The following is a 26,829-nucleotide window of genomic DNA, read 5'->3' as shown; positions in this document are numbered from 1 at the left end:
GTTAAAAGGCAGAGGAGGTTAGGTATAATTCCACATCACTGCATTTGTTAGCTCCCTGTCCATTTATGAGAGGGAGTGGAAGATTGGAGCGCTTGTTCTGTTAGTTCACATGCAAGGTATCTTCCGTTTGAATCATGGAAGTCAGGATAATTTTATCCACCTGTTAATGCCCTCTAGTGGCCAGCATGGTGCCCCTTAAGAAGGCCTTTCCCGACTCTTTCCCACCCCAGCATCCTCTGCTTCCCATCCCTAACTAGATGAAGCACCTGCTTCACAGGAAGGAGTTGAGTGTGTCATATCAAGTCTGTATTTGCTTATTATGATTTGTCTACCCCGTAGGAAAAAAATCAAAAACTTTGTTACCAAACAGAGAAAGTAGTGCTATTGCTATATCAAATTGGGATAACTCTTACATCTGTGGCACATCTGTATTACAAGTCTACTAGATCTGACAGAAGACTGTAAAACTTTGGTGTAAATGTTTTCACAACCAACCGATTCAGTAAAGGAGGAGAATTATACTATTGGCAATAGTGGACCAGTCCTCTGCTGGCTTCCCACTCATAAATAGACAAGGTTGGTAAAACTGCAAAATCTTCTCAGCTGTTTAGTTGGCCAAGGCAAAATTTGTTTTCCTTACTCAGAAGGTTTGATATACTGTCTGTCTGTCTTGCCTTAATATAGTTTTATATAGTTAAAGCATTATTCACTCACAGTTGTCTTTGAGTGAATTATGTAAATTATGTTTTGTTTTTGATACTTTCTTTTCCGAATCAGTTCAGCCAGTCAAGTATTAAATGAGTGGCTACTGGGAGCTTGCTCCGGTGCATAGAAATTGCCTGGGGATCTCGTTAAAATGCGAGTTGTGATCCTGTAGGTCTGAGGTGGGGCCCAGGATTCCGCATTTCTAAGAAGCTCCTTGTGATGCCAGTGCTGCTGGTCCAAGGACCACACTTTGAGTAACAAAGTAATAGATGGGTCACAAGGTGAGAAGTGATACAGTCTGTGTCTGCAAGAATCTTATGAGCTGAAAAGAAACTGGGAAAAGTACAGAAGTCATTATGGCATAAGACAGAATGTGTTAAAATGTCTAGTAAAAGTGAAAACATGCTTTACAGAATTAAAGATAGAAGTGATCACTTCTCACTGGGAAGATCTGGGAAACTTTCCTGGAGAAGGTGATTTTGAAATTGGCCTTGAGGTTTGGGTTAGTTTGCAGCAGGAATGGGGAGGTGTGGTGAAGGCAAGTAAGTGGAAAAGCACAGGTTCTGGGAAGTGAAGAGTGTGTGGAGGGAACAAGAAGCAGCCCGTTTGCCTGTGAGGGGAGAGCGTGCGATACAGTTGCAAACGTAAGTTGAAGTTGTGTTATGGACTGTCAGGCAATCGGGGGTGAAAACTCTAGACTTAATTCAGGAAGCAAAGAGGAACTAGCAACGAGAGATTTTGAAAGAAGAAAGTAAATTGATTGACACTGCAGTTTAGGACGGCTAATCTGACACATGTACATAGGATGCATTGCAGTGGGGAGTGACATCATTTTCCAGACAAGAAGTGACAGCACAGATAACGTGATTAATACTTGCATGGGGAGAACAGAGAGTAGATAGGATATGGAGAGAGAAGCACCAGAAGGCTCCCAGGAGGATATCAGGATTTTAATCCTGGATGGCTAGAAGCATGTTTGCACAATAACCATAAATAGGAATGTCAAAAGGAGCTATTGAACATGTTTGAAGAGCAAAATGACCTGGATGAGTACTCAAATGTCACTTGAAAAAGGTCCTCCTTGTCCATCCTGCCTAAAATAGCACCCCGGTCTTCTTACCCTGCTTTACTGTTTTCATAACACTTTTTACCATCTCACATTATGATTTTTTAATTTATTTGTGCCAAGTATTGAAATCCTTGCCTTCATGGAACTTAGAGTCTCCTAGAAGAGACAGACAATAAACATGTAAACAAGTAAATGTAATTAGAGATGAAGGAAAGAGAACAGTGATGCATAAGAAAGAATAACAAGGTGAGATAGCCGGATCCACTTTAGATTGGGTGGGTAGGGAAAGCCTCTCTTAGGAGATGACATTAAACTGACTATAGGCAGAGAAAATGGCGTGTGCAAAGGCCTTGAGGTGAGAAGTGCTTGGCACATTCGAAGAACTTGAACTTGAACCAATGTGGCTGGAGGCGAGGGTGAGTTAGGAGAAGAGCAGAAGGAGATGAAGTTAGAGTCGGAACCACACATAGTGAAAAGCCTCGGACTTGACAAGGAGATTCAGTTTTATTCTAAGTGCCTGGAAAGTCATGTCAGGGTCTAAACATTCAGGGTGACTGGAGGATGGCAAGAAGAGCATGGAAGTGGGGTAGAAAACCTGTAGTTGACCAGATAGGAAGTGATAGTGGTTTGGGCTTGAATGGTGGCTATAGCATCAGAGAGAAGTAGGTGGGTTCAGATCCAGTATCTTCTCAATGTCAGCTATGCAGAACTTTTAGATTTTTGATGTGGATGAAGAATAGGGAGGTGATGACCAGGATAATTCCTGGGTTTCTGGCTTGAACAACTGAGGAAATGAATGTGCTATTCACAGAGATGGGGAGGACAGGCACATAGCAGAGTTTTGAAAATATTGAGTTTAAAGTGTGCGTGAGATATTCTGTTTTTAACAGTGGTTAAACTCATAACATAAAATTTGCCATCCTAATCACTTTTAGATGTACAGTTCAGCAGTGTTAAGTACATACACGTTGTACACCCAATCTCCAGAACTCTTTGCATCTTGCAAAAGTGAAACTTCACACTCATTAAATAATAACTGCCCATTCTCCTCCCGCCTAACCCGTGGCAAGCACTGTTCTGCTTTCTGTCTCTATGAATTTGACTGCTCTACATACCTCATATAAGTGGAATCTAGAGAACCTTGTTTAAGTTTTTGTCATTTTGTGACTGACTTATTTCACTTAGCATACTGTCTTTAAGGTTTATCCATGTTGTAGCATGTGTCAGAATTTCCTTTCTAGAGCTGAATAATACTCCATTGTATGGATAGATCACATTTTGTTTATTCACACTTGGGTTGTTTCCACCATTTGGTTTTTGCAAATATGTGTTCAAGTCCGTGCTTTCAATCCTTTGGGTATATACCCAGAAGTGGAATTGCTGGATCATATGGTAATTCCATTTTTAATTTTTTCAGGAGCCATCATACTGTTTTCCACAGCAGCTGCACAATTTCACATTCCCCCCAACAGTGCACAAGGATTCCCATTTCTCCACATCCTTGCTAGTTCTTGTTATTTTCTGTGTTTTTGATAATAGCCATTATCCCCCCTTTAGGGTGTGAGGTGGTGAGACGTTCTTCTCAGTGGATATTTCAGGTAGGCTGTTAAGTTGTTAGGTCTGCAGACCAGGAAGAGGTCTGGGCCCGAGATATGCCATGTATGCTCACATTCAAGCCATCTTCCATCCTTTGAATGAGTTTTTTTTGCCAACGTGACTGTAAACATTTAAGGACTTAGAGATAAGACAATCAGATTTGTACTTAAACTATTTATTTAGTCTCACAAACCCATTTGGAGTCATATGTAGATTAATTTAGAAATATTCCTTTTTTCTACTTTCATGTTATGTGAAATAATTTCTTTACAACCTACATCTACAATACCAGTGCCTTCATCATCTTTTGAACTACTTTGTGAGTCATCTAATATGGTTTTCCAGAGCTTATCATCTTGACTTCCATCTAAGTCATTTGAGATATAATATCTTTTGAATCTGCGTGTGATGGTTTCGGCAGAAATTTTATCCCAAGCCACGAGTACCTATTCTTTTATCTGTTGGTTACATTTTTAAATACCTTACTGGCCAAACAAATCACATAGCCAAGCCCAAAGTTAATGTGAGCATGGATCCGGGGGGGCATGATATATTGGGCCCGATACTATAGCAATATGGGGACCAAACAATATTATGATGAGATTTTTTTTCCTCCATGCTTCCAGTGAGTATGTATTCATGAACTTAACCACTTACTGTGTTAGTTTTGAAATTGAAAATGCTTTTTTCATTTATAATGACATCCAATATTTGCAACTATAAAGTCATACTCCCAAGAATAAATTACTAGTTAAATTTGTTTCCTTCCTTCAAAAAAAAGCAAAACCCCCCCACAATTCTGTTAGGTGACTTTTATAAGCATGCAAAAGTGGCATTGATGGAGGTGGTTTCAAAAGAATATGTTTTCCATAAAGAGTGCTTTGTTGTTTAAGATAGAGTATTTAAGAGAGCAGCAAATAATATGATAAGCTTTATAAGAACTCAAAAATTGAGGGAACTCAGTCTTTTCTGAGAGGTGCATTGGGAAAACCTTCCCTTGTGCATAATAGGTTATAAACTTGGCTTTGGAGACTTAACTGTAAGGAAGAGTTTTCATTCCGTAAAAGTCCTTAAACACTAAAATAGTGATTGAGCCCATTTCTCATAAGTGTCTGTTAAGAAAAGTACTTATCTGGAATGTTGGAAGTTCAGTCTTTCCTAGAGGCATAAGAAACCTTTCAAGGTTCCTTCTGAGCTTGCAGAGCCATGATTGGGTAATGCCTCTTACCCCTCTGTCCATCCATTTATTTATTCATCAATTTCAAGCACCTTCTATTCTCCAGAGAATTTCTAAGTACCATAAAATAGAAAAGCTTTATTATCAGTTTGAGCAACAAAAGGAAGCATAGCAACAAATATTAAACCAAGAAGATTTACATTGCCGCAAAAATTGGACAAATTCATACTGCAGGTTCTTAAACCAAAAATCTCATGGATTTGATTCAGGAATTGAAATCCATTCTCTTCGAAATCTCACAGCATGATGATCTCTTTCTGTAGTGATCATTTGGGTAAGGAAGGCATGGCGCTAAAGAAGCAGCCTTAATATATAACATGGAAGAGTATGTATATTTGGTTGCCAGCTGGCCATTGTCTAGCCATCCATCCATCTACCCATCCATTCATCTGTCCATATGTCTTTTCATTTATTTTTACCTGTATCAACTTACTACATGGTATTGAGTGATGTTATCCGTAATCATGGCCATGTCCTTTACCCTCTTAGCATGAAACAGAGTTAGGTAAAAGTAAGTACTGCAAAAGTTTTTCTCCTCTTACCTCAAAGTTATGAGTGTTTGTATGCTAGTTAGGCCCATTAGACCCAGTTAATCGTTGAGACTCCGCTGAAACGAATAATGATAATGTTCATTTCACATCTTTGACCTGGGAATTGCAAAGTGATTTACCAACATTAACTTATCAATCCTCCTAACACTTCTGAACAAGACATTATTTTTGAACTCAGCGTATAAATGGATTCTGTGTTTCCCAGAGAATTTAAATGTCTCAGCTGCTATTAAATATGGAGTGAGGAGAAGAATTAAAGCTAAAATCATCCTTTTCTGAACTACGGCTTGGTGGCCTGATCTACACAAGAATGTCTTATTTTTTGGAACTTAAAAAGCAAGGAGGGAATGGGGAGCATCAGCTTTGCTTATGTAAAAGTATTAAATAAAATAATACCAGGGAGAAATCATTAGAACCCTCAAATGGCCATTTTCCTTAAAACACTTTTTTCATCTGATTTGGTGCTTAGTAAAATGATGAACTGGAAATGATACTGCCTGCTCTGTGTCACCCAAACGATGAGTCACAGCGTGTGAAATGAATGAAAACAAATCACCAGCTAAAAGGCCAAACTTCTGTGTTACCCTAGAAATATTTCTCATTTTTCCAGGGCTTCCGCTCTCCTTCCATTCCTGTGTAACTCAGCTTATAGTAAACCCTGATGCCAAGATTTTCAGTCACTTCCCTGCCAAAACCATGCTGCTCTCAGCCTGGGAGTAGGCCCCGTCCCGCAGATGAAGAGCAAAGGAGAATCACAAAAAAAGGAGTATTTCTACAGGAGGAAATGGGACAGTGTGCCGTTCATTGTAACATCATTCACCCTTCCTGGTAAGGGGAGGCTTTGATGAGAAAGCAGAGATTTTTATAACTCCTGTAGTCGCAAGTGAAGCCACACTAAAATTACTTAAATCTTTAAAAGATAGAAGCATAATAGTTGGTGTTCTTAATCATTGTAGGTTATCACTGAGGCCCTAATTTTCTTTCTTTACACTGTTGGTTCTCCTGGAGCATGCTGCTGGAATAGGGGCCCTGTAGGGATGTACACAGGTCTGTTGTAATACAGTATTTCAGGAAATTTAAGTACTCTGTAGATAGTCAACTGTAGTTTTGTTATGGAACCAAGGCTGCTTTTTCGGCAAATCTGGCTTGTGTTCCTATTAAATCCCGCCCCCCCCCGCAACCTTTATTTTGCAAGGGGAAATTTCAAGATCTCATTGCTGTATTTAACCTTCTATTTTAGTCATCAGCCAGTACACTTATCCTCTCCTATGAAGCCTACATGCGTTCTCTCCCTGATTAACTTTTTAGGGTTTGGGATGTCCAGCCTGACCTCATGAGAGAATACTCAAAAATAGAACTGATACCAGCATCCTGGTATCACTGATACCACACCTTCGAAAGGGACATTTTTCATGCTGTTTACTTATTTCTTGGTAAAACAAAGTCTGGTGGTATTGTGCTGGCTGGTTCACTTGGCGCATGATGGACATACTGATTGGTCAAGAAGGTTGACCTCTGGTCTACCGATACCTGCCTTCCTTCAGGCAAGGACTGATTGGCTGCGTCATGCGTATCTAGGTATTTGGTCTGAGCACAGCTGAGTGGGAGAACGTTAGACCATGTCTGGCTGAGTTTTGGCCTCTCACTCAGTGGCCAAGGTTCCCTAGAGGGAATGTGTTATTAGCTGCTGTGAAGTAAAAAGCAGTTAATAATGATCCAAGTTGGAAAATAGAACCATAGCTACAAAAGCTACAAAAGTAGAAGTAGGAGAGCTGAGCACAAGATGAGGTGGGCTCTTCCTGTGTATCTAGCGCCCGAACCAACCATGTGAAGTAAACCAGTTGGTGATTCAACTCTTGTCCCCGTGAGGACTCTTGGGCGAGGTCAGAGAGCTGTCGAAGGTTGGTGCAGGAAGGGGATTGGGAATAGCTTGACCCTGTCTTAATTTTAATTTACCTTGTGTGGTTTATAGTTTATACGGGGGAACCTGAGTCTGGAGCAGTGGAGGGCCTTTCTTGGGGTAGCAGTTAGCACGGATCCCAGCCTGGCCGTCAGGTCACCTGCTGCCCCCGGCCACCTCCTTCCATTCACCAGAGGGACTTGTCACCCTTTTCAAGTCCTTTTACTTTACTTTGCTTTAAATTCCTCTAAGTGTAAGACTGAAAATGTGATCATGATTATGCAAACATTTTAAACTAAAAATCTTTCTGTACAAAGGTGAAATACGTACAAGCTGTCTCTAATTTCTCTGACCTACCGATTCTAAGATATGTCATAGATCTAATGGTTAGTTTCCCGGGGGAAAAAAAAGAAGTGCTACCACTTTTGTATGTATTTTGTATGTATGTGTTTCATATATGAAACAAGTCCTAAGTTAGGAAATGTTAAAATATGAAAAATAAAGTCATGTGGATATCACATATAAGCTGTGTGTGTTACATATAGGCTCTTTTACACCTGTGTCTGCTCCTTAGGCATGCTGTCTGTCCCAAAATGGTCCCAGGTGTGAAAGGTGACTCCTAACAATTCATGTTAATAGGAATCAGTGAGGGCTTAGGGAAACAATCCAGAAAATTCATTTTGAGCAACCTAAACTGCTAGCTAGTAGCTAAGCTAGTAGCTAGGAGTTTCATTGACCACAGGTCTCAACCACATTTACCACATTTCTCACTAAGGAACGTCCTAAGTGTGGATGAAAAAGCATGAGAGGCACAGCAGGTGGGGGCAAAAGGGAAGTGAAGAAGCTGGGTATTCCACACCCTAGATTGTTAAACTACACTCTTAAGACATTTTTTTTAAGTGTATGTGTGTACAAGAATTTTGACTTTGCCGAATGAAGAGTTCTGGAGATGGATGGTGGTGATGGCTGGATGACAGTGTGAATGTATTTAATGCTACCGAATTATACATTTAAAGTATTTTTTTATGTTATGTGTATTTTACCACAGTTTTTTAAAAAGTATGTATATACATATATGTATATACGTATACTTACACAATGTTTTCCATTGGTTTGATGAAAATGCATCAAGCCATGTCATCCATCCATCCATCCATCCATCCATCTTCGTTCTTGTACTCAACATTTATTAAGCCCCTATTATGTGCTAAGACCTGTGCTAAAAGTTGGGATACAAGTATAAATACAATATACTCTCCTTGAGTTTCTCACAAGTTAGTTTAGGTAAAGGCCACATGAACAATAATTACCCAGCATGAGGGGAGCAAAAATGAATGTATAGACAGTATCCAACTGTGCAGAGTTGTGGGGTGTCTTGGCACTCATCTTGTCGGTGAGGGACAGGAAGGGATCACCTGCTGAGGGACAGCATGGACAAAGCATGGGGAAAAAAACAACATAGTACATAGTGTGTGCAGTGAACAGTCAGTACTCCATTATTGATGAATTGATGTGTCACGGGGCCAGTGGGATGGTGAGCCTATAAGGCTGTGAAATAAAGGAGCAAAGTGTAGAGGTCCCCATACGCCATGTTAAGGAATGTGGACTCCTCAGACCAGTGGAGGTCAGACCACATTCTCCAGGGGCCTGAGGATTTCTCAAAGCCCCCTGAACTCCCAAGGGGCTGCCTTCGGAAGTCCTTGATGGTGATGGGTGGAGAGGTAGAGGAACCAAGAGGTCAACATAAATAGCCTCAGTTTTGTTTTATGTACAAAGTTTCTATGTAAGATTTTGATTGAAGGCCGGGTTCTGGCTTAAAAAAAATAATAGCTTTGAAAATCACTGCTCTTGGTGTTGAGAACTCACCAAAAATTATTAGAGTTAGTTACAGTTGAGTTTGTGTTTTAAAAATCAGTATTCTGCATTCAAAGTGATGAATCTGTTTTATCCATTTATGAACCGTGTACTTCACCTAGCAGCACTTTGGACTCAATAAACATTCGATGAAGTGTTCAGTGTGAATTATTTTAGGGGTTCAATTGGTATACTGTTGCCGTAAGGGTCAACTTAAATAGCATATTGCCCACTAACTCAAGAGGAGCTTGTAGAAATATAAACGGACTTTCCCCTTATTCTCTTTCTCCTTATGTAAAGTTGGACTGCAATATTTTTTTTTCTCAGTTTCCTGTGTGTTTTGAGACTTTAGCTTTTATAATTTGATGCCTTGGACCTGGTTGACAACTCTGATTCTGTATGTAGGATTGAACTTTGTAGAAAATAACAGTTAATTGTGGTTTTTTTAATGCTTAGAATATTCTGGGCAAGTTTTGTTTCTTTATGGACTGTAGCCAGAATCCTACTGTTTTTCAATTTGTTTAAACGCAACAGCTTATACAACATATGTACATGTTCAGTTGAAGATAAAGGATATCATTATTTTTAGCCTGTTACAAAGAAAACCACATTTTCTCTTAAATGTCTTGATATAAAGTAATTTGAACACAATTTCTGCACAAATCATTTTCAAGAGATTGGCTGTCAAGTGTATTTTTTTAAAGTAGCACTTTCATAAGAACCAATGAGACTTTGCAAATTTAGATACATTCTAAGCCTGAAATGTGGTTGAAGATGTCAGTTTTTAAACAGCACTTTGAGAAGTAGTTAGCTTAAAAGTATAGCAATTCAGAGCACACTGAGAATGATTTTGAAGAGTAAAGTCTTGATACACTGGAAAGAAAGTTGACAGATTCACTACAATTAGGAGACAAGCAGGCGCAACTCCCACTTGTGCAAACTTCATGTCTAACCAACTTCTGTTACTGGCCTAAGAAAACCTCCAGCAAATCCTTACTCCTTTCCAGCTCCTGAATCTACTGGGAGATGCAAATTCTCCCAGTTTCCTTATGTAGGCATACACAGATAGAGAATGATAGTATTACAACCCACACCCCTTGACTTAAGGATGAGTAAGTTAGGCCTATGAAAAATGACAGGACTGAAGTGCACTTTCCCTTTAAGCTTGGTGTGTGTGTGTGTGTGTGTGTGTGTGTGTGTGTGTGTACACGCATGCACGCATGCACAAGCACATGGGCACAGGCGCAGAAGCATGCATGCTCAGACCTACACATTTGTTTGAGTGCACCAGTTAGAAAGAGGAGGAAAAAGTGACTTGAAACTCACTTCCCAACTTCTACCACCATTACCACTATGTTCATCAATTCTAACTTCATTCTACTGTTGTGTAAAGGTTTGTTAATGTGCCCCACGCTTCAGCAGACAAAGTGATGTTATGTGGAAGTTTTGCCTTCTCTACTACAAGAACCTGAATATTTAAGTATCGCAGACTTTTGCCTGATATCCTTTGGTCTTGCTGTTTTTAACTGATTGAGCTTTGTCATCATATAGAGGCAGCAGATTAAATTTGCAAATGAATGAGGTGTTATTTTCTTCAGTGTTTGTTATTTTTGTACCCCAATAAAGGTATTTCATGGCCTGTTGCCAGTTTTATCACCTACTGGAAAGTGTTAAGTGCTCTCTCCTCATCTCTGAAAACGCTACCCAGCTACATTTTTGGACTCATGTCATATCTTCCTGAATTCAGATATACCTGCGAGGTCCACTTCTCTTATATGGACATACACTGTCTCTCTCTCTCTCACGCACACACACACACACACTCACACACCTGTGTACATACAACAGAGAGAAAGAACAGTGAGTAGCAGGGACAGTGCCCACTATTCTCTTCAGTGTGTATCCCCTAGTCCCATCCCGCAAGACGGGTGCTAGATGGAAGATGTGAAGTTGCTGTTCCCTTTGTGGGTCTCGTTACCAAGTTATATGACCACACTCATAATGGTTGGCCCCTTTAAAATGACTGAGAGAGACAGCATGAATGGTGCAGACTTTGGGGTTGAAAGAATTACATTGAAATCCCTTCTCTGCCACCTCCAAGTTTTGTGATCTGGAGCTCTTGCTTAATCTCTCAAAGTTTGTTTCTTCTTTGGTCATTGGGTATAGTAAACCTCCTTTCACAGGCTTTTGGGGAAGATTAAGTGAGAATTAATATAGGAAATTTAGTTTTTGTTAGTTTTAATCTGAAATTATAAAACTTTTAAAAAATGGATGTCCATCCCTAATAGACTGCAGGTGGTGGGAGTTGTCAGGAAGAGCTGGCTCTGAGGGTGGGAGGAGTAAGTAGCACCTTCTGATGACTGACTTTGGGGCACTGGTCCTCGGCCTTGGCTGCACGTTAGAATTTCATTGCCCAGGCTGCACTCCTGACCGGTGAAGTGAGGCTCTCTGCAGGGGATCCCAGGCATCAGTATTTTTAAAGCTCCCCAGGTGATCACAATATGCAGCCGAGTTTGAGAAATGATGCTTTAGGGGGATTTGAAAGTCTCCGGTTCTTCCAGTGGCTAAATGGATGATACCTGGAATTCTACAACCTCTACTTTACTCTTTTTGCTGAAACAAAACACAGGCTTAGGCATCATGCCAAAAGTATATTATGTCTGATGTATTATGAATTAGATTATTAAGTTCTCTCCAAAGAGCCAATATAAATAGGTGGGTATTGGGGTGGGAAAGAGAACAGACGTCTCTAGATGTCTAAGGACAGGAACAGTTCACTAGAAGGGAACAGACATGGATAAAAATGGAACTAAAATAATAGAAAACCTAGCAATTTCAAGCTACTTGTTGCTTTTGGAGATTAGTCCTTGCAAAGCACCACCCAGGAGCTGGTTGACTTCCCTGAAAGGATTATGGTGCTGGCTGGTGGGTCATGATTCTCAAAAACTTGCTACATCTTCAAAATGTGGGATGAAAAAAAAGCTTATGCACTTGTACTCACTGTAACCAAAAGTCAGTTAATTAAATTTGCAAAATGACATATATATATATACACATATATATATATTTAAAGTTTTCTTAAGAGAATGGACTAAAATCACACCATACTCAAAATCTCTCCAACCTCTTTTCAACAAATGGTCATGGGACAGCTGGAAAAGACACATTAGACACATGTGAAAGAGTGAAGTTAGACCTTTCACACCATATACCAACAATTAAAATGGATCAACAACCTAAGTGTGAGCGCTAAACTGTAAAGCTCTCAGAAGAAAACATAGGAATCTATCTTCACAACCTTGGATTTGGCATTCGATTCTTAGATATGACACTGAAAGCACAAGCAACAAAAGAAGAAATAGATAAATTGAACTTCATCAAAGTCAAAAACTTTCGTGAATCAAAAGACACTATCAAGAAAGTCAGAAGACTACCCACAGAATGAGCAAAACTATTTGCAAATCTCGTATCTGATAAAAGTTTAGTTCCCAGAATATACAAAGAACTTTTAGAACTGAACAACAAAAGACATACAACCTAATTTTAAAATGAACAAAGGACTTGAATAGATGTTTCTCCAAAGAAGGTATACAAATGGCCAATAAGCACATTGGAAAAAGATGCTCAACGTCATTAGTGGTTAGAGAGATGCAAATCTAAACCACACTGAGATACCATTTCATACCCATTAGGATGGCCATAATAAAGAAAAAAAGAGGAAAATAACAAGTGTTGGCAAGGATGCGTAGAAATTGAAACCTTCATATATTGCTGTAAAATGGTGCTGCCACTGTGGAAAACAATTTGGCGGTTCCTCAAAAGTTAAATATAGAATTAGCATATGACCCAGCAGTTCCACTCCTAGATATACACCCAAGAGAATTGAAAACAGGCATTCAAACAAAAATGTGTACAAGAATGTTCATAGCAGCATTCTTCATAATAGCCAAAAAGTGGAAACAACCCAAATGTCCCTCAGCTGATGACTAGAGAAACAAAATGTGGTATATGCATATACTGGAGCATTGTTCAGCCAAAAAAGAAACGAAGTACTGATTCCTGCTTCAACGTGGATGAATCTTGAAAGCATTTTGCTAAGTGAAAGAAGCCAGACACTAAAGGCCACATACTGTATGTGATTTATATGCAACATCCAGAATATGCAAAGGCATAGAACAGAAAGTGGATTAGTGGTTGCCAGGGGCTGAGAGGAGGAGGCAATGGAGAGTGGGTATAGGGTATCTTTTGGGGATGATGAAAATCTACTAGAATGAGATGTTGATGGTTGCACAACATTGTGAATGCACTAAGAAACACTGAATTGTACACTTTAAAAGTGGTGAATTTTACGTTACATGAATTTTGCCTCAATTGATAAATCTCTCTGTGACCCCATCTCTTTCTAATCCTGTGCATGTGGTCTTAAACCAATCACTTAGCCAGGACTTAGAGGGTCCTGTTCCACCAGTTATCCTTTGTAATTCCACTCTCATCCTATACTCTTGCCTCCGATGTCATACTTCTGCAGAGAATCATCAACACTGGTCTTCACTTCCTTACCAGCACTTCCATTCATCACTTCTTCTCAGACTTTGGTCCCCAGCAGACCCGATGGAAACATGGCAGACATGAAGAGGCTCCATCTGCAGATTCCACACGTGACCTGGAAAGCTCTGCATTTGCCCAAACCGAAGCTCAGGTGCCTCTTGCTTACCCAAGGGGCCTTCCAGGTTTTGAAATTAGAAATTGGGTTTCCAGCGTGGTCCTGCCACACAGCTGGACTCATCCATCGCAGGACCACCAAGGAAGGTTAACTCTTGGGAACAGATGAAAGAACTTGCACAGCATTTCCCAGCAGGCACAGGTGATTCCTGCAAACTCAGTAGAGTGAAACTCACACGTACGAAAATGTAAATTTGTGTGAGAAGACGTAATGCTGTTACTCACAGAGCTTGAGTGCTTTTAATTCTGCATAATAGACAGTCAGCTCTGATAGCTTTGGAGAGTGATCTCTGGGCCTACTGAGTGGTCCAAAAGTGGAAGGAAGCTGTATTCATCATTCTCTTCATTGTCTTTCTTTTTCCTCTCTTTTTCTGCTGGGGTCAGCAGAAATAGGAATCTTCTTTTTTCTTTTTAGATCAGTACGATTATGATTATGATTATGCTGAAAGACCTGTATGGGAGGAATGCAGCAATCTGAATTAAAAATAGCATTTTATGTCCTCCCACACACAGCACTTGAGTGCTCTGAATGCCTTTTATAAATGCAGACTTTCTGCCTGGCTAGATAAAAGAGGCTGTCACTTCATTTCCATAACGAAGTCATTCGCAGGAGAATTCCATTGTTTTAGCAATAGAATTTTTGTAAAAGCCCTCTTATTTTGCCTGAAAAAGGTAACAAAATTGAACTTTTTGAGAACTTACTCGACAAAACAATTAAGGAGGGAGAGATTTTCTCTCCCTTTGATTTGTTAGGAGTTGTACGCGCAAGCGTCCCCTGAGCCGTGATCTTAGGATCAACCTGAAACCTATAAGGTGAAGGGGGAGGGGAGACAACCTGCTGTTCTTTCTTCTAATAAAAATGGGATGCTGTTCCCTAAGAATGTGTGTTCTAGAGCCCTGTGACAAACAGATGTTGCTCATTCTGAAGAGCTTTAAATATTCGTTTTTACAGAGATGTAGGAAACTTTTAGAATGCTCATCATGTGAAGAAATTCCTTGGGATTTTTAATGAAACGTGATCATCAGATATTTTTTTTAAAGTTTGGCACCTGAGCTAACAACTGTTGCCAATCTTTTCTTCTTCTTCTTCTTCTCCCCAAAGCCCCCCAGTATATAGTTGTATATTCTAGTTGTGAGTGCCTCTGGGTGTGCTGCGTGGGACGCCGCCTCAGCATGGCCTGATGAGCGGTGCCATGTCCACGCCCAGGATCCAAACCTGTGAAACCCTGGGCTGCTGACTTGAGCTCACGAACTTAACCACTCGGGCAAGGGGCCAGCCCCTCATCAGGTATTTTAATTGAGTTAGGACTCTGAAGGCAAACTGTGGCTTTATCTTACTGCGGTCTTTTGCTCAGAAAATAGGGTTGATATTGCCCTTTATTTGAGCTTAAGACATTGTAGCAAGTGGAATAGGAGGTATATCCTTGTCGACTATGACTTGTAATTGGCTCATAGTACTCCCACTGCCCTCAACACGGTGGATCTTTGCTCCAAATATGGTATCAAATCTTCAACTCCAGATTTATAGGAAAAGCGTAATTGTATTCCTTGGTATTTCCTCAGCACCAAGTAACCCACATCAAAGTATTCCTGCCTTTGGTCTTTCAGCAGGTAATCCGGAGACTTAATGCCAAGTGGCATTTCTGTTATTCGGTATTCACAGCTGAGACCGTTGAAATCTCAGTTTTAAGCTAGAATAGTTTCATTAAGGCCTCCTCCAAGAGGAGAGAGCTTTTCAATAGTGCCTTTGTCTTGCAGTACTTTTCTTCTGATTGCACCAGAAAGTTGTAATGTTTAAACAAGGAGGCACTACCTGGAATGGTATGAGAAAAGAGGTTAAAATAGGGCCATTCTATCTGTTGGCTTTTAAATTAATAAAACAGACAAAAAGGAGACAAATGAGGTTGATTTAATATAATTATGGAAAGTCCTGTTAATCCAAACATTATGCAAGAGTTGGGTAGTTAAAACTTTTACTGATTTTGAGTTTTGGAAAATAATTCTGTTTTTAAAAAGTCTTTGAATGGCCTTTAATCATGTAAGGATACTAGAACTTTTAAAGCATGATTGGAGGTCCTGGTTTTAGCCAGGCTTTTACATGGTAGTGTTTCATAGAATGAAAACAAAGTTGTGGCTTTGATCGGCTTCCAAAGTTCTGTTACTTGTATCTGTCGAAAAGGATGGGGAGGGTGGTGTGTGTGGGTTCTAGCTTGTCATTTTACCTTGACTCACTACTTGGTACCTTGTGAAATTAGGTCAATAAAATACTTGAGGATACTATCATATAACTCCTATTTTTATGGCCAAAAGAGAAGGAGAGGAAAAGATGTAAATTTCTTTCTTAGGACTTTTATTAATTTTGATATAAAAAGGAGCAAATAGAGCAGAAAAGGAAAGAAACTTAAAGTGAGGGGACCCCTCATAATGGCTGCTCATGGACCATAACAGCCCATGATTTATAAATGCTTTATAAATGATCAACGCATGAAGCGCAGACTCTGCCCTCACCTTCCCGGTTTTTCCCAAGCATTCTGCAGGCATGAATAGGACTCTCCTCCAGGGAGGGGATGTGTGATGACTCATGAAAGGGACATGTAACCCAGGGGATGTGCAGCTGCAGTGTGGTCTCTGCGCTCCTTGATCCCCATTCCTCTGTCTCCTGGACCATAATGCTTCCTGTTGGGCTTCAGCAACCCCCTCAGGAGCAGTGTCAAACAAACAAGGCGAGGAAGAAATTGTCAAGAAGGAGCGCATGTCATCTTGGTCTGTAAAATCGTAATTTCCTAGAGACGTCATTTTCTGGCTTTTCAATGCAGATTAGGTATTTCTCATTTATATTGTCATTTTATTCCTGATACGCAGACATACGTTTCTCTGGATGAATAATTATATTTCTTAGCAAACTTTGCTTTATACCAGTAAGGAGATGGGACCTGCATACAGATAGAGACACCTGCTGAGTCTGTATGTGTGTGGATAAAGCTTACCTTTATGAGATAAGCTGTGCTAATAATAGGAAACAGTAGCATGCATCAACATGAATTATAATTAAAAGAAGTTTGATCATAGGATTTTTTCCAGCATATTTATCTCTCTGATTATGTGTTCCTTAGGTAGATACTAATTTTAATTTTTATTACCTGAACACAAACCGGTTAATATCAGTAGAAAATGTCCCAGGTGCATGCTACATACCCAAGGATGGTCAGTTTGGAAAAAGATTTTACAGTGGTTAACCACACAAATCATCAAATGTTGATGGAGTAGGGATCACGTGATGTGATGAATAAATCATATTCTTCAGAATACCTTCAGTTTGGGCTTTGTTCCACCCTTGACTTTCCTCCAGCTCTTCTTGAAATCCACCTCGACGCCTATACTCTCAGGAAAGTTCTACAGTGACGTTGCCTTTCCTGGAGAAGGGGAGCCGTCAGCCCTCTGTGACTGACATGTGTGCTCCTTTGTGGGCAGGGTGCAGGCAGAGGCCTTGGACCTTGCTGGGCTGAGCATGCTCATCCAGAGGAAGCACTCGTACCTCTGCAACTGCCAGCAGCCCCGGCTGCTTCTCTTTCTTCCTCAGAAGGAAAATACAAAGAGTCAGCTTCAGTTGTGAATCAGAAAAAGAGGCTCTTGCAGAACGTTTCATCAGTTGACTGAGCAGTTTCCATATTGGCTTATGTAATGATTTTTCTCCAAGTCACCAGAAAAGGAGCTCTCTTATTTGAAAATCACAGAGTCAAGAGACTTGAGGACATGTCAGAGGAAAAAGTAAAACACCACATTCTCAATCACTTAATCCATAAGTCTTTATCAATGGGTTACCATTTGCAGAAGCACTACGAGGCTTACAAAAAGCAGACAGACACAAACCCTGTCTTCACAGAGTTTACAGGAGTCTGCCTGGGGAAATGGTGTCTTTTTTGGGATAAGGAATAAAATGATTAGCATTCTAAGGAAAGGAAGTAAAAAGATGTAGAGTTCATATCCAAAGAGAAAAAAAAAAAGTACTTGTGATTGAGAAAGTTGTAGCATAGGAGGATGAAGGAAAGAGTGATGGAAAAAGTAGGATTTGAGCAGGTCTCGGTAGGTGTAGCTTGGCTTTTGACCTGTGAAGTAGAAACCTGGGCTCTCAGAGATGGAGAGAGGATCTCAGTGGGGCTGGTAGAACATGCCTGAGGGGAGAAGTAGGAAGCAAAGTTGGAAAAACATGTTGGGGCCAGATTGTGAAGGTCTTAAACATCAGATTTGAGAAGATTTTCAGCAAGCCGTAGGAACCCGTGAAGATATGGCATGGACAAGTTGTATTATATAATCTACTTTAGGAAGTTTGATCCAACAGGGATGACTCAAATGGTTTGCAGGGAGAATATTGAAGGAAGAAGACCAATTAGGCTGCTGTGAGAGGAATAGAGTCTGAACTAGCAAGGTGGTGTGGGAATAGAGCGCAGGCTTGATAGGACTTGACAACTGATGGACTGTGGGAGAAAGAGGAGACAATGATGCCATTAGCGTGAATCAGAAATAAAAGTGGAGGACTGGTTTGGGGGAAAAAAGAGGGAAAGTTTTGAAACAGACTCAATTTATTTATACTGCATATATCCAGCAGCTTGTTGGGGGAGATGCCAGGGCCCAGGATACAGATTGAAGAACTAGATGCAATAAAAGGAACTTATTCTGGAAAGAGAAGAGAGCTGAGCATGGAACCTTGGGGAATACATCCCCTGGGGTTGGAAGGAACGAAAGCTGAGAAAGAGGAACAGCAGTCAGAGTGATGTAAGGAACCCCAGAATAGTTCCATCTCAGAGAAACCAGGAGTATTAGGATGTTTTTGGTGAGAGAGACAAATACAACTCAAAGTGATTTAAGCAAAAGAAACCCTGGAATTTATTGTATCACGTATATATTAGTTTTCTATTACTGGATAACAGATTACCATAAACTGAGTGGCTTAGCACCACACCTGTATTATTCCATAATTTCTGCAGGTAAGACGTCTTGCCACGGCTCAGCTGGATTCTCCACTCAGGGTTTCCTAAGGCTGAAATCAAGGTGTCAGCTGGACTGCACTGTCCTCTGGGGCTTGCAGTCTTCTTCCAAGCTCACATGGTTATTGGCAGAATTTATTTCCTTGTGGTTGTAGGGTAGAGGCCTCTGTTCTGTTGCTGGTGGTGGGCTGGGTGCCACTCTCAGCTCCTGGTGTCCATCTCCAGTTCCTTGCCACGTGGTGGTCCCCCTCCCCTCGTATGTCCTCTCGTGCTTTGAATCTCATTCCTGGAAGAGCCTGTCCCTTTGAAGGGCTCACCTGATTAGGTCAGGCCCACCAAAGATCATCGTTATATTTTAAGGTCAGTTGATTTGGGACCTTAATTTTATCTGCAAAAATCCCTTCACAGCAGGATCGCCCAGATTAGTGTTTGATTGAATAACTAGGAGAAGGTGTGTGTGCGCACAAGGGGTCAGGGCAATCTTGGGGGCTACCTGAGAATTTTGTCTATTACAGCATGACTAAAAAATCCAGGGACAAATCTAACTTTTGACATGGCTGGATCCAAGGGGCCTCACTGTCGTCAGGACTCAGACTTTATCTTTCAGCTTTGCTCCCTGCTGGCAGAGCTTCCTTCTGAAGCGAGCTTTCCTCACAAGGTGGTAAAAGCAGCTCTTAGTAGACCATGCCCCCACGGTCTCACTGGGAGGCGGCACCTCGTTCCTCTGAGTCCCAGCCAGTCTGAGAGAGGCCTTTGATTGGTGTGGCTTTGGTCACTTGCCTATCCCTAAAGCCAGTCATCATGGCGAGAGGGATATGTATTCTGATCTCCAGACATGGGTCAGATGCCCATCTCTGGACCCAAGGCATAAGGTCATTCTGCCCAAATCACAAAGAAAATGGAGGAGAGGTCATTCCAGAAAGATGCTGTTTTGCAAAAATTCTAGTCCACTAAATAAAAGTAAAAGAAAATTGAAGGAACCATTGGTGAACTGTATCAAATGTTATAAGAGAAATCAGGAAAAAGCCACTGCATTTAGCAGGCAGGAAGCCATTCATGACCTTTGAAAGAGAAGGAAGTTTACTGAAAAAAAGCGTGGTGGAAATCAAACTGTCAGGGTTTAAGATGTACCTGGTGAAATCCTGGCTTTGAATTTATACCACACTTTACCATGTTTGTTGGTGCACGAGAGAGAGGTGGTAGCCATTTGGAAATGTATCAGGGTATGGGGAAGGTCTTTCATGGATAGCAGTGTCTGAGTGTGTTTGTAGGCTGAGAAGAAGTTTCTAGAAGAGAGGAAAAAGATTGCAGGAGAGATAGAGGGCAGAATTGACACTAACAGGACCTGCAGCCAGTAGGAGGGGAGCAGACTAACAGCCCAAGACTAAGAACCACAGAAAGTTTTCCCAGATTCTAAAGTGTGTGGGCTCTTTTGGGTTTTTGGTCATTTGTCACCTCTTTGGGATGGACAAGTATCATTCTTTAAAGCGTAGCCATCTCATAGTGATTAAATATACTGAAAAGATTCTTAGCTTTGGTCTGGCTGTGTAATTGACAGAAAGAGCAGTGGTTCTCAAAGTCCGGTCCGTGGACCAGCAGCATCAGCATCACCTGGGAACTTGTTGGAAATGCAAGTTCTCCGGCCCCAGCCAGACCTGCTGAATCAGAAATTCTAGGAGCGGGACCCAGCTGTCTGTGGTTAAACAAGACCTCTAGGTTTTTCTAATGCTGGTTCAAGTTTGGAAAGGCACTGCCTTAGAGCATCCACATCTCCCCTCCACATACCAGGAGGCTTTCCTTAATAATGGCTTTGAAAAGCTGAGAGAATCAAGGACATAGGCTCCAAGTGACAGGGTGGGGAGAATTGTAAATCTTGAAAGGGGATGGCAGCTGTTCAAAAGCCACTAATGACTAAGAATGTAATGGATTGAAAGAACAGAAGAGGGGAGGCTAAGTTCTAACTTAATTGTTCTCAAGTTCATGCAGGGCTTTCATTTGGATGATAGGCGTTAGTGGAGCTGCAAGTCCCAGGAGGACAGAGAACAGTGAGGCAGGCTTAAATTATAGCGGTAGAGTAGTGAGTCCTTGGGAGTAAGGGTTAAGTCGTAGAACTGGTTTTGGATATGGATCATTTAATTTAAATTCAAGCTCTTCTACTAGAACGCTATTAGGAGGTTGCAAAAGAAGGGCATGGCAAGGTTTCTTTCATGGAGGAGCTTATAAAGTTTTTGAGCCTTCAAGACTTAAAATAAATCCAGTGGAGTATAAAAAGGCCGTCTAGCAGAGTGCTGAATTGAAAAGGACCGTGGGTCAAAATGTGTGGAAGAGACTGTAAGTGCTGTGGGCACTCGGGAAGGAGAAATTGGCATCGTGTCATTTCCTTCACTGGACGGAGGATGAAACTGTCAGCCTGGCATAATTTCCCAGGTCTGATGGTGGGGTGTTGGGCAACTTGGCTGCAAGAAGTCCTTTTTTTTTTTTTTTTGGCTCTCTTTTCTTTCCGAGTTTCGTTAGTTTGTCAAAACTCCTAAGTCAAAGCGAGGGTTTGTATTTCAAGACTTTGAACTTGGAGTATTATTAATATTTTTGGTTATATGAGAAACTGGTAGGAGAAATTACATTTTATCCTGGATGTCTGAAATGGAAAGAGACTCAAATAGGAGTTTGGCTTATTCATTGCAAACAAGACTTTCAAACTCAACTGCATTCACGGGGAGAACATGAATGAGCCTGTCTGAGGATGCCTTCGTTTTGTAGGATGAAAAAAAGCAAATTACTGATTTTCCTTAGTGGAAGGATTATCTTGTACCAGATCTGGAATGATAGAGAACAAGAAAACACTTCAGATGAACACAACATCTCCATTGCTTTTTATTTCTTGGCATCATGCTGCTCACCTGGGTAAGTAAACAGATAAAACCAAACCAAGAACCAGGAGAGAAGGCACCCAGGACACTGTTGAAGGGGGGCAGAAATGCCGTTTAAGTCCAGGAGACAAATTATAAAAATACCCTAGTAGTCAAGAGGAAGCCAGCGAATTTAAGGTACTAAGAAGATTTTTTTCTGAAGTTTACGTATAACGTGATCTGTTTTTAGCCCTTTGGGGCAGGGTTTTTTTTAACCCAGCTGTGGCACACAGATGTTAACAGAGAGCTTCCTTTTGTTTCACTGTGATGCTGAGGTGACTTGAGATGCATTAGGAAGCCAGAGACTTCCTTTCTTGTCACATCAAGTGTAATACCTGCACTAAAGTGCGTTCCTCTAGCAGAAATTACTAGTGTTTGGTGCTCTGATGGCCCAGAAGTCAGACAATAAAATCATCTCTATTTCAAGGTATTAGGAACAGTTCTGTTGCTCATTTCTTTTTTCTAATTGAGATACAGTTGACATATAGCATTATATTAGTTTCAGGTGTACAACATAATGATTCGATATATGTATATATTGTGAAATGATCGTAATAAGTCTAGTTAACAGAAAGTCTGTTGCTCCTCTCTTGATCAAGGAGACCCTATGGCAATGGCCAGGGAAAAAGATGAGATAACGGAAATTAGTTGTACATCTCTGGGTCAGGTGACATAATGCACAGGCTGTTTCCTCTACCTGGAACCTCAGGGGCTGGCTAACTTCTGCTCAACTTTTACTTCCCTGCTAAAATGTTACTTTTGTAAGATAAGCCTTCCTAAGCCCCTCCTTCTAAAAGAGGACCCTCCCTTGTGATTGCAAATCATAATGTTACTTTTTCCTTCGTAATGCCTATCCAATTTTCAAATTTTATACATATAGTAAAAATCGTATTCTCCAGTTCTTCAATGAACTCCTTCAAGGCGTGGTCCTTGGCAGTTTTGTGCACTGTCATAAACCGAGAACCCGGTGGTTATAGTGCGCACCAAGTAAAAATTCTTTGAGTGAATGAATGAATTAATAAGGAAGCACTTGGTAAACTGTATTTACTATTAAAGCCATAGTTAATTATATTAGTAGCAGACACTTCCTTTCTCCCTTCTGTGCTAATTTATTTCTCTCCATTTTTTTGAGTTCTTTATTTTGAGGTGTACTTGTCAGTGTTTCCCTAATTCCAAATCTAAGATTTGATATTGTTCATTCTTGCCTCCTTTGAGATAAAGGACCCCTTTTTTCCCTCGAGAATATTATTACACCCACAGGGTGAATCCTGCAACTCCACCTTTCTTCATTGTGTGCTTATAACTTGGAAAGGAAAATATGACCAGCCTTGTGGATGAGTTACTTGGGAAGCAAACAGGATTCTAGCATTGCACTTAAATTCTATTTCTCGTGTTCCCCAAAGCCACTCATTAAGTTCCTATAGCTCAAGCACGCCCCTCAAGAATACACCAGTCAAAATCACTTGTTAATATTGACCCAGGAAAAGCTGGTCCTGGCTCTCTCTTGAAGGAGGGAAAAAAAATCAAGAAATTCACGTGTGGAAAATATTAACGATCCAGGACATGAATAGGTCTTTTCTTTAAAAGCAACAAACAAACAAACAAAAATTATCCAGTCCTTCCCCAGCAGGGCGCTGGTGTGCCATTTCTGTGTGTAAGTGTTATCCTCGGTGGGCGGAAATGGCAGACAGACAAGTGGAAAATTTCACAGCTCCGAAAACATCCAGTGCACCATACGCTGCAGCCTGGCCGTTTGAGGGAGCCGTGTGGCATGGACCGAATAAGACGCGCCCGCACAGGCCTCTCTCACCCACCTTTCTGTCCCCTTTTCTCTTTGATTCCTGCTCCAGGCCTTCGCTTTCTTTCTCCCTGAGATGCCAGACACTTCCTTTCCGGTACTCTGCCTCCCTTGACCCTTCAGTGGAAGGGGAGTGTTAGCACAGTGGCCCATGCAGATCTGTGGATGTTTGGGTGCCCCAGGGATGGTTGACTGTTGGTGCCTCGCCAAAGCTGGCTTTTATATTCTGGCTCAGAGTTGAGTAACAGGCTCATGACCACTAATCATGCATTGCGTTTACATAGTGTCTTTCTTCTCGCAAACTGTGAGTGCTTTGCGAGAGTGATCTTACTGATCTTCCCAAGAACCCAGTGAAGTGTGAAAATGGCAACAGGTGAGAGTCCTAGCTCCCTCCTTTTTGCAGAGACTCAAATCAAGTGACTTACTTTGAGACTGTGGTGCAAGTTTGCATCTCACCTGGGATTGCATCTGAGTCTCCCAGAATTGGCTTCAACTTGATGGGATGGGATGGGCAGGGCAGGGAAAAAGGCTGGCCGTGCCGTGATGTGTTTCCTGGGGCCAGAGCAAAAATGTTGAAATTTTTTTTTTTAAGGAAAGGGTACTGGAAAGTGGTTTTCGGTGAATTATCATTTAGTCTCATTGATCGCGAGATTTCATTTGTTGAACCAACGAATGATTTGACAATGCATTTACCTTTTTCTTTTTCCTCTGTTCTGTTCCCATGCTAGGGATTTCTCACGTCTCTGTGAAGGGAAGAAAGAACACGCCTGAGCCCAGGAGCACGCCAGCTACTTGTGAGAAGTCTCCGTGGTGAAGGATAGGCTGGGGCTACCTGTGAGCAGTGCACAGTGAATGTTGTAAGTTAACAAGAGCAGCATCTGCAGTGGCTTGCCTTGCGAGGGTTTGTGAATCACTGGATGTAACTGAGCCAGGGTGATGAAGGGGTGTTAGCATTAGCTCTAGGTGATCATCCAATTAATTTCTTTTTTTAGGGGAGAGATTCTGTTTTTATTTGCCATGAACTTGCCTTTCTCTCGGCTTCTGTGGGACGCTGCTCATTATCTACTTCTGGAATAAAAGAGTGGAATACAATGATTCTTTCATTGTAGGAACGGGCTTTCCCCTGGTACAGTCAAACGGTATCAAGTGTGGAGTAACCTCTTTAACTTGGGCTTTCGCCGTTCTTTGAGGTCGGTGGCTAGGGGGTAAGGTTCTCCAGGCTAAAGGTTAGCAACCAGGACTTGCACCCAGCGATTATGTTTATTTATGTGAAGTTTATGATTGGAATGAATTTTTTTTCTTGCTTTCAAAAATCTGAGGTATGCAAGTACAGTTGTTTTGGGTGCTTCTCGTATTCAAAATTGGCTGGTGTACTGGTTTTTGTCAGGTTCTGGGGTTGGGATTTTGGGATTGGTAAAGTAGTTCCTGTGTGTCAGCTGCTGGTCACCTTTCATGAGGGGTTTAGTATCAAGTAATTGAAGAGACGGCACACTGTGGGCTTCAAGGAGCTGACCCGCCACGAAACTTAGAGCTTTGACCAGCTCTGCTGCTGTCTGGAGATTTGACCTCTTTGCTAGACTGTGTTACAAGAAAAGTGTGCAAGAGTTTTGACCAGGAAAGAACACAGCTACAGGAAACCCAGGATGGCCTATGAATGTGTTATCTTCAAAGTTTAGAAAATGAAAAGCCAACTTAGACTAGGGGTTTTTCTATATGCATACTTAATATATATTAATATTTTTGTGTGTATATTTGTGTGTATATGTATATATATGCATAAAACTATGTATTAAGCTTTCTAGGCGTTTCTTGCCTGCTTTTTTGCAGTTGCATAAAAGATTTTGAAAAAGCAAGATGCTGCTAATATGAGGGCGTGTATCAGGAAGAATTAACACTGAAAAGAAAAATTTCCACTGAATTTTTTTTAAAGGGAGGAGGCAGAATTTGAGGGAAGGAGAAGAGACTTTTTTTTTAAGGTGTGCTTTTTTTGGTGAGGAAGATTGGCCCTGAGCTAATATCTCTTGCCAATCTTCCTCCTTTTTTTTTTTTTCTCCTCTCCCCAAAGCACAAGTGTATAGTTGGATATTCTAGTTGCAGGCCGTTCCAGTTCTTCTATGTGGGATGTCACCACAGCATGGCTTGATGAGCAGAGTGTAGGTCCACACTCGGGATCCAAACCGGTGAACCCTGGGCTGCTGAAGCAGAGTGTGTGAACTTAACCACTCGGCCATGGGGCCGGCCCCCCTGAATTTTTTTTATTTCATGGTTTTCTAAAAATTTGTATTAAAATATGCATGTTTATTCATACCTCCTCAGGGTTAAATAATCAGTAATATTAAAATAAGCTTATTAAATCCAAAATCTCCCAGTGCCTCATAGTAAATGGATGATGGGAGACACTGGTGTTTTAATGTGGTTCCCTTTTGTATGTGTGATGACATTGGTGATAGTGGAAAGTACACAGCTCCTGGAATTAGTCGACCTGAATTCTATTCCTGGCCCTATGGTCAAGGTCAAGTAAGTTTGCAACCTTGGGCAAGTCACTAACCCTCAAGAAGTGTTACTTTCTAAGTCTATATATTGCTCTGTGCCACCTGTTTATTGCTCAATGACATCTTGGTTTGGAGTCCCTGTGAGGGACAGAGCATCTTATAAGGCACTTTAATACTTACTAAAAAGTATCTCCTTATAAAAATTTCTAGCAATATTAAGGAACAACTTTACGTCCTGTTAGATTTGGGTGCTCCAGGAGCAGGGTGTTTTTACTACAAAATTATTTTCCCAATCAGGTGGCTGTTAGAATGCGCTTCTGGTGACGGTTTTTAAAGCGTTTTTATCCTGGGAAACAAGTATGTTATGGAAAAGCGCTTTAGGTTTCAGGTTCCATTTGAGAGCAGTGCCGTTGCTATAATCAAGATAGCTTTTGTTTCAAATCTGCTGGTGTTTTCTTTTAAACCATTGCTTTGAACCGCTCACATGATACCCTGCCAAACCTCAAACCTTGAGTGAGGTTTTCAAAGAAGTTCCGAAGCGTAAACTTTAAGATGCCACATGGCCAACTTAAAGTAATTTTAAAATCCTTCAGTAAATGGAGTGGGTTGAGAGAGAGGAAGAAAATACTAAATTCTCGCGACCTCCTTTAGCACCAAGGACTTTCTCTTCCAAATTGCATTTACTTGGGAGTGGAGGGGGGTTCCCAGTTATCTTAACAAAGTTTGAAATTAGTCATCTTAGTAGTTGGTTACCTTTTATAATCTTGGAGCATTTTTACAACATTGAGTTCATATTTTCCTCTTACTTTGGTGTCCTGGGTACCCAGAGGCCTGTACCATTATAATAGTGAAAGGAGGAGATTTTCAAAGAATGTACGCTTGCTCATAGGTGGGGTATGATGGTGGGTGTATGAGCATTTGAGTCATAATCGTAGCAGCCATTGGATTAGTGGTTCCTGTCCTCAGCTGTCCTCGCAGACTGCACCCCAAATTCGTTACCTCTGCAGCGTTCCT

At 41.0% G+C, this 26,829-nt stretch overlaps 1 protein-coding gene across 13 annotated transcripts in view; it reads left to right on the top strand.

Moving 5' to 3' along the window:
* Nucleotides 1-26,829, top strand: part of ATXN1 (ataxin 1) — a 384,336-nt gene that overhangs the window by 212,046 nt on the left and 145,461 nt on the right. For 12 of the 13 annotated variants that reach the window (XM_070244939.1, XM_070244941.1, XM_070244938.1 and 9 more), the window contains one exon: nt 24,052-24,180. The gene's annotated coding sequence lies outside the window, so the exon portion shown is untranslated. Of the gene's footprint in view, nt 1-21,381; nt 21,521-24,051; nt 24,181-26,829 lie in introns of those variants that run through there. The other variant, XM_070244950.1, reaches the window with a different exon arrangement.

Source organism: Equus caballus, chromosome 20 (assembly GCF_041296265.1).
Source record: "Equus caballus isolate H_3958 breed thoroughbred chromosome 20, TB-T2T, whole genome shotgun sequence".
Lineage (NCBI taxonomy): Eukaryota > Metazoa > Chordata > Mammalia > Perissodactyla > Equidae > Equus > Equus caballus.
The sequence above is the reverse complement of the archived record's forward strand: the minus strand, read 5'-3'. Positions and strand labels throughout refer to the sequence as shown.